Source organism: Corvus brachyrhynchos, unplaced genomic scaffold, assembly GCF_000691975.1.
Source record: "Corvus brachyrhynchos isolate BGI_N302 unplaced genomic scaffold, ASM69197v1 scaffold440, whole genome shotgun sequence".
Taxonomy (NCBI): domain Eukaryota; kingdom Metazoa; phylum Chordata; class Aves; order Passeriformes; family Corvidae; genus Corvus; species Corvus brachyrhynchos.
In genome coordinates, this window is record NW_008235750.1 from 79,608 (window position 1) to 86,696 (window position 7,089).

Genomic DNA, 7,089 nt, shown 5'->3' on the forward strand with positions numbered 1-7,089 from the left:
TATTTCTCCAGCCGCATGGCCGGAGCTCTGCCCAGGAACTGTTCCAGTCACGGGACCAAGGGTCCTTCTGCCCGCGCAGGGAACACAAACCAACCAATGGGAACGAGGCTGAGCAGGGGCAGGGAAGCCCCGTGTCTGTCCCCTCAGGGCCCCTCTCCCAGGGCTCCATGGTAGGGGAGGGACCCCAACAATTGAGGGGTGTTCGATTTGTGCTAAAACAAATCACAGGGTCATAAAGAAAATTGCCAGGGGAGGGAGGGCCTTGGGCGTACGTCCCTTCCAGAGATGCCAGGTGAATTTTACTGAAATGCCCCAAGCAGGAAGGTTTAAATATCTTCTGGGGTGGCCAGAAGCATTCCCAGCCGTTTCGGCAACTACAGGATCAGTTATTAAAGTATGTTTAGAACAAATAATTCCAAGATATGGGATTGTGGAAGCAATAGACTCAGATAAGGGAACTCATTTTACAGGAAAAATTCTTCAGAGGGTTATGGCTGCTTTAGGAACACAGTGGAACCTCCAAACCCCCTGGCAACCCCAGAGTTCAGGCTGGGTTGAAAGAATGAATGGGGAAATAAAGAAACATCTTCTGAAGCTGCTGAGAGAAACCAAGATACCACAGGTATGGCTCTTGCCACTGGCTTTAGCAATAATAAGGGCCAGACCCAGGGAAGATACTCAATTATCTCCCTTTGAACTGATGTTTGGAATTCCTTACCCTTGTAACTCTCAACCCAGTGGGGGGGTATGTATATTTAAAACAGTGTGTGGCCTGGATACTGTCTCTTGTGAAATCTCATTGACAGGAAGCTCAGCTGTCACAGACCCCACCTTTGGACTTTGCTGCTTGTAACATCCAACAGGGAGATTGAGTCCTAGTTAAGGGGTAGAAAGAAGCGCCAGTGGTGGTGAAATGGCGTGGCCCATTCCAAGTGTCACTGACAACAGAAACAGCTGTCAAGACAGCTGAACACAGGTGAACCCGTCACATTTGAGTCAAGCCTCAGAGATTTGCACATCTCAGCTGGAGGAGAAGGCCGGGAGGCAGTGCCTGACACTCTCGCACTCTGCTGGAATAGTCTGTATGGGCATCCCTCCTCTCAGACCTCCAGTCACTGGGGACTAATCTTCACTGTCATTGTTTGCTTTATATTAAGCTGTTTCTGTGCCTTCACTTGCCACAGCTGGTGCAGAAAATGTGAAACTGAAAATTAGATTAGGAGATTGGATTACACCATAAGAATGTTTTTTCTAATAATCTTACCTTTATATTGTCAGTTAGGTTTGGGCCAGAGGTGGGGAAATAATTTTTTAGTCTTAGGAGAAGAAGTAGCAAAAACCTTGAACCTTAGCAATTGTTGGGTCTGAGGAGGACTGGGAGGATCTGAAAACTGGCCATGGGTGGCCAGCCCGGTCAAACCTAAATGGTGGGTCAGCACCCTGAGTGAGGTCCATAATGGAACGGGATTTTGGAGTGAAGAATAAAGTCCATGGCGACTTCATTCTATTGAAAGAGGCATTTATTGTCTAAGTAGAACAGGTGTACATGTGGGAAAAAGCATTTGTGACTGGACTTCATCTTTTGGTTTATCTATTAGCAGAAGAAGGGGGAGTGTGTAGAAAATTAAATGACTCAAACTGCTGTTTCAAATAGGTGACAATGGAAAAGTAGTGAAACAAATAACAAAAAGAATAAGAAAATCAGCTCATGTACCGGTCCAAACATGGAAAGGATGGGAATGGGACACGTTTTCGTGGTCACCTGGTGGACTATGGGTTAAACAAATGCTTTTTTCCCTCTTATGTGCTGTAGCAACTTTAAGCTTTTTACCATGCATGATTCCTTGCTCGGTGCAACTTATTCAACATGGGATCAAGGGGGTGCAGGCAGAAGCCATGCCTACAGATCCAGAGATGGCTACAAAAGGACAGAAGATGATGTCACTACAAATACCTGCAAAACCAAGAAAGACCCAGGAACAGAAAATTAAGTCAAAGATAACTACAGTTTGTAAAGACAATTATTAAAAATAAAAGAGGAGGGATTGAAAGGAATGAGAGACTTGTCTTTACAAACAAGCTCTGGGCCTGCTGGTTGATGAAAGTACCACTGAGAGATAAAAGAAACAATGAGAAGGGTTCCACAGATTGATGAATGGAAAGAAAGAGATTTGTCTTTACAAGCAAAATGTAGGTCTGCTGATAAATGAAATTGTATATTGAGAGATGAAAGAAACAAAGGGAAGAACCATAAATTCCATAAGAATTTTAAAAAATAAAGGGGGGATTATACATTAGAAGGGAACCTTAGGTATTAGGCATTCCGGGAAGTCTGTACCTCGCCAGTACCTCAGCCAATGGGGAAAGAGAGAGGAAAATGCAGTCGGGAAATTGGGATAAAAAGGAGGCTGCGCCCTCCAAAAATTTGAGAGACCCCAGGGGAAATGCCCCATGGCCTCTCCCTTTATTTGAATAAAGTAACAGGACTCCTCTGTCTCCTTTTTGGACATAAACCTCTGGTGTTTGTGGATTAATTTTCCTGACAGCTAGGTTAGAGCTGTTGAACTGTCAGTGGGAATGCAAACACCAAGCTGTTGAGCTTTTTGTTCCTGGTAGCTTTAATGTGTCAGCAGTCCCTGGTGCCATTCCCTTTGTATCCTGATTCTGTGGGAATGAAGTCTTAGGATGGTAATTAGAGCTGAGAAGAAAAGTGTTGATAGCAGAGGTATGATGGAAGTTTTATGGGTGCAGTTGAAGCTGTTGGCAGCAAGAGCTTTCTCGGCTGGCACTGTTGTGAGCTCTGGTTTTGCCAGATGGTTTCAAGTTGGTGGGCAGAATCTGCGAGAGGGAAAAGATTTGTTAGGGCAGAGGAGTTCGTGTTGCCGTTTGAGACTATTGCAAAGAAGAGTCTGCTCTTGGAAAGGGAAGATGAGGGAAATCTTTTTGTCCTGACACCGTTGATTTGAGTGCAGGGACGTTTGCAACTTGCCTCTGCCCTTGGGGTGGTTTCGAGCAGCGCCAGGTGCTTGGCCTTCTTTTGCAAGTCCTCAGCGCCATCGTGTGCTTGTTTCGATGAGCGCTGACAGTGCCGGGGAAAAAGCCAAGCGCTTCGCTGGCGCGGCCCCAGTCGTGTGCGAGCAGTCGGTGGAAGCGCGCAGTTGTCCACCCTGCCTCTTGGAGACATAAAAGAATGTGATTCTGCACCTAGTGGCAGAGAAATCGTTTCATTGCTGGCTGTGCAGTTTATAGGCTGCAAAAGTAAAGGCAGTTTCAGCACGGCCTCTTCCTTTTAGGACCTTTTCTGTGCGATCAGCTGCTCAACATGTAACTCGCGCCCACTGAACTGCATCAAACTCCCTGGAGATATGCACTTTCCTTCAAGCTCCATGTACCATCTATGTACCTCTCACTCTTACAGATCCCAAACCCCCTCAAAACGTCCAGCAGCTGCTCCCAAAGTAAAAATCCTAGAATAAAAAGCCAGCACTGGCCTTCATGGTCCCTTTGCAGGGGACTCTAGAAACTAGACATATAGCACTGTCCTTCATAGTCCCTTTGCAGGGGACTCTAGAAACTAGACATAACACACTAGTAATTCACACTTCCCTTCTCAACTATATATAGAGAATCATCACACTCTCTCAAAGTGGCAGAGTCCATCGCTACAGTAAAGCAGACGGAGAGGTGTCAGAACAGAAAGCATTTGCTGACCTTCCCTCTTCCCTGTGAAACCTGATACTTGCAGCAGAATCACTTTCATACACATTCACTGTCACCGAGTCCAAGCAGCTATAACTCACAGAGAAGGAAGTGTCAGGTCAAAAGACGTTTCTAAGAAACATCCTTCTCCTAGAAACATTTAACTTGTGCGCAGCATAGTGGGACTATGCACCTTCCTTATCACATACATGGACTGTCCCGTTTTTCACTCTCGCAGCTCTGTTGCCAACATCCAGCAGCTGCTCCTGTCAAATAGGCTCTGGAAGTAAAAGCCAGTACTGGGCTGCACCTTCCCCTTGCTGCACATCAACCACGTCAAACTCACCGGTGCACTTTGTACTTCCCTTCTCTGCTGCATCTACAGTTGTGTTCTCTGCATCTTGGAGCCAAAAGCAAAGTGCAATTGTTTCCACAGAGGGCTGGAAGAGGAATAGGTAGCAGCAGCACAAGTAGCTGCCGTTGAACTTCCCCCTTACGACTGCTAACTTGAATTTGGCAGGCAAATGAGTGGTAGCCACACTCCTCTTGCAGCCTGTATGACACGCACACAAGCCGGGTGCTCTGAGGCTTCGTTCTTCGCCTTTTGTAACCTGTCATTTTCCCTTCTCCCAGAGGCACACAGTCGTCTACTTCTCGCACAGAGCATGGTGCCGGCAGCAAAGCACCCCAGCACACTGCTTCTGCCGAAACACGCCTGGGCCATGCTCTTTCCTTCTCAGCACTAGGTAGCACCACATTCTGCCTCTCTTGCAGTCTGAATCTAAACGGAAAGCTTTTCAGCTACGTCTTGCACAGAGAACTGTGCCAGGACAACAAGCTTGCCTGGAGCTTGCCCCTGAAACTTGTGGAAACTTGTATTTACACCACATTCAAGGCACAGTCCTCTTTCCTTTACAACCTGCAAAGCACCATCAGATCGCGGTGCTCTCTGCACGGTCCTTCTCAGCTTGAAGTACCACTGCACATATTAGAGCCTCGCAAGGACCAAAGATGTGGGTACACCTCTCACACAGAGAACTGTGCCAGGACAAAAACATGTTCTTCATTACCCCTTCTCATCACCCAGATCGTGGTGCTGTGTTCTTATCCTTAACCAATATCCTCCTGCCCCACTTTTCCCAGTCATCCCACCTCTCCCAGGCCCCAGTCCCCTCTTTTCCTTGTCTCTCACTGGACCCCCATTCCTACCTTTCCCAGACTCCTTTTCCTTCACACCAGGGACTCCTGAACTCCCCTTCCCAGCCATTCCAGGCCTCTCCACCCTGTGACCCTCCTTTCCCTGGACTCTCCATCCCACCTCTCCAAGTCACTGCACCCCTTTTCCTTGATGCTGGGGCTCCCTTGAGACCCTGTGGGCCCTTATCCTGGACCAGTACCTGCCAGCATCCCCTTTCCTGACTATCCCACCTCTTCCCACCCCTATTCTCCCCTTTCCTTGACTCTGGGACCCCTCAGACTCCCCCCCCAAAAGCTCCCCAGTTTCCCACTCCCTGCCTTTCCTGTTTGTGGTGCTGTCAAAGCCTGGCCCAGGCCTCCCCCAGTTTGTGGTTTTGGGGTATCTGGACAGGACTCCCTTGGAGCAGGGCCAGAACCGAGCTGGAACTTTGGGATTCCTGCACCCGGATGATTGAGTGCCCCTGGCACAGCCACCCCCGACCTGGAAATGCTGCGAGTCTAGCACAACCAGAGCAGGGAGAGTGGGGGGGGCTGGGGGGAATCCATGGGAATGGTGGGATCTGTGGGAATGGGATGAGATCCGTGGGGCTGTGATGAGGACCCATGAGGCTGGGATAGGATCTGTGGGGCTGGGCTGGGAATTCATGGGGCTTGAACAAGGATAGAAAACATAAAGTGGGATCAGCCCCTACAGTGCAGGATCCCCAGAATGCTGCTGGGCGGATCTGTGCTGCCTTCCCAGCCCCATCCCGGGTGTTACCACACCTGAGCTCCCTGATGCCGAATCCAATGAGGATGATGATGATGGCAGAAATGACAGACACAGTGACCAACACCACATTGAGATTCCAGCCAGATTCTGGCTCTGGGAAGCACGGGATGGTGAGGAGGTGGAGGAGAAACCCCATCCCGCTGCTCCACATTTCCAAGTTCCTCTTTCCCACATTCCCTCTTCCCACATTCTACATTCCCAGCCTCATGCCGGGAAATGTAGGGAGTGGAGAACTGGGGGAACATGGGGATTTAGGAGATCTGGGGATCCCAGACTCAAGGAAAGGGGAGGCTGGGGGTGGGGAGAGGTTGGACGGTCAGGAAAGAGGGTTCAGGGGGAATTGGTGCAGGATAAGGGGATGCACAGGGTACATGTTGCTGGGGAAGATGATTTCAAGGAGGTGCAGGGTCTTGCAGAGGTGGGATGGGGATTCCAGGGGGTTCCTCTGCCCAGGAAAGGGTATCCAGTGGTCCCTAGTTTCAAGGAAAGGGGAATCATGGGGTGGGGAGACCCGGGATAGCCGGGAATGGATGACCCTGAGGTCCTCAGTGTAAAAGAACAGGAGGTCTGGAGGCTGGCAAAAGCAGGAACAGGTCCCAGAGCCAAGGAAGAGGGGAAGGCTTGGGGACTGGTGACGATGGGATGGCCAGGAAAGGGGGCGCCGGGGAGTATTAGTGGATAAGGGGTGCAGGATAAGGGGTCCCGATAAGGGGGTTCGGGGGGGCCTGGTGTGGAGAAATTGGTGCGGGGGGTGCCAGTACCAGGGCTGGGGGTGCAGGGGAGTCCCAGTGCACAGGAATGAGGATTCAGAGCAGTCCCAAGGTCAAGGAAATGGGGTGTACAGGGATTGGGAGAGGTGGGATGGGAGGGTCAGCAGGTCCCCAGTGTTGAGCAAAGGAGGTCATGGGTTAGGGAGAGCCAGGACAGCTGGGGAGAGGAGCTAAGGAGGTCCCCAGTGTTAAGGAAAGGGGGAGCTGGGGACTGGAAAAGGCACAAATGGGGGTGCAGGGGGTCCCAGGATGAAGGAAAAGGAGGGACTGGGTGCTGGGGGCTGGAGAGCCGGGACGGCCAGGAAAGGGGGTTCAGGGTAGTTCTGTGCTGGGAACGGTGGATCAGGCAGTCCTGGTGCTCGGGAATTGCGGATCAGGGGGTCCCAGGGTCAAGGAAAGGTGGGGATAGGGGTGGGCAGAGGCGAGATCTCCAGGGAGGAGGGATCAGGGGTCACCGGTGTTGAGGAAGGGTTTGGGGACTGGGAGAGGCAGGAATGGGGGTCCTGGGGGTGCCAGGTTCAAGGAAAAGGGAGAGGCTGGGGGCTGGGAGAGGTGGGATGGCTGGGAAAGAGGATGGAGGGTGGTGCCAGAGCCAGGGGAATGGGGTGCAGGGGGGGCTCGGCGCACAGGAACGTGGGGTTCGGGGGGGGG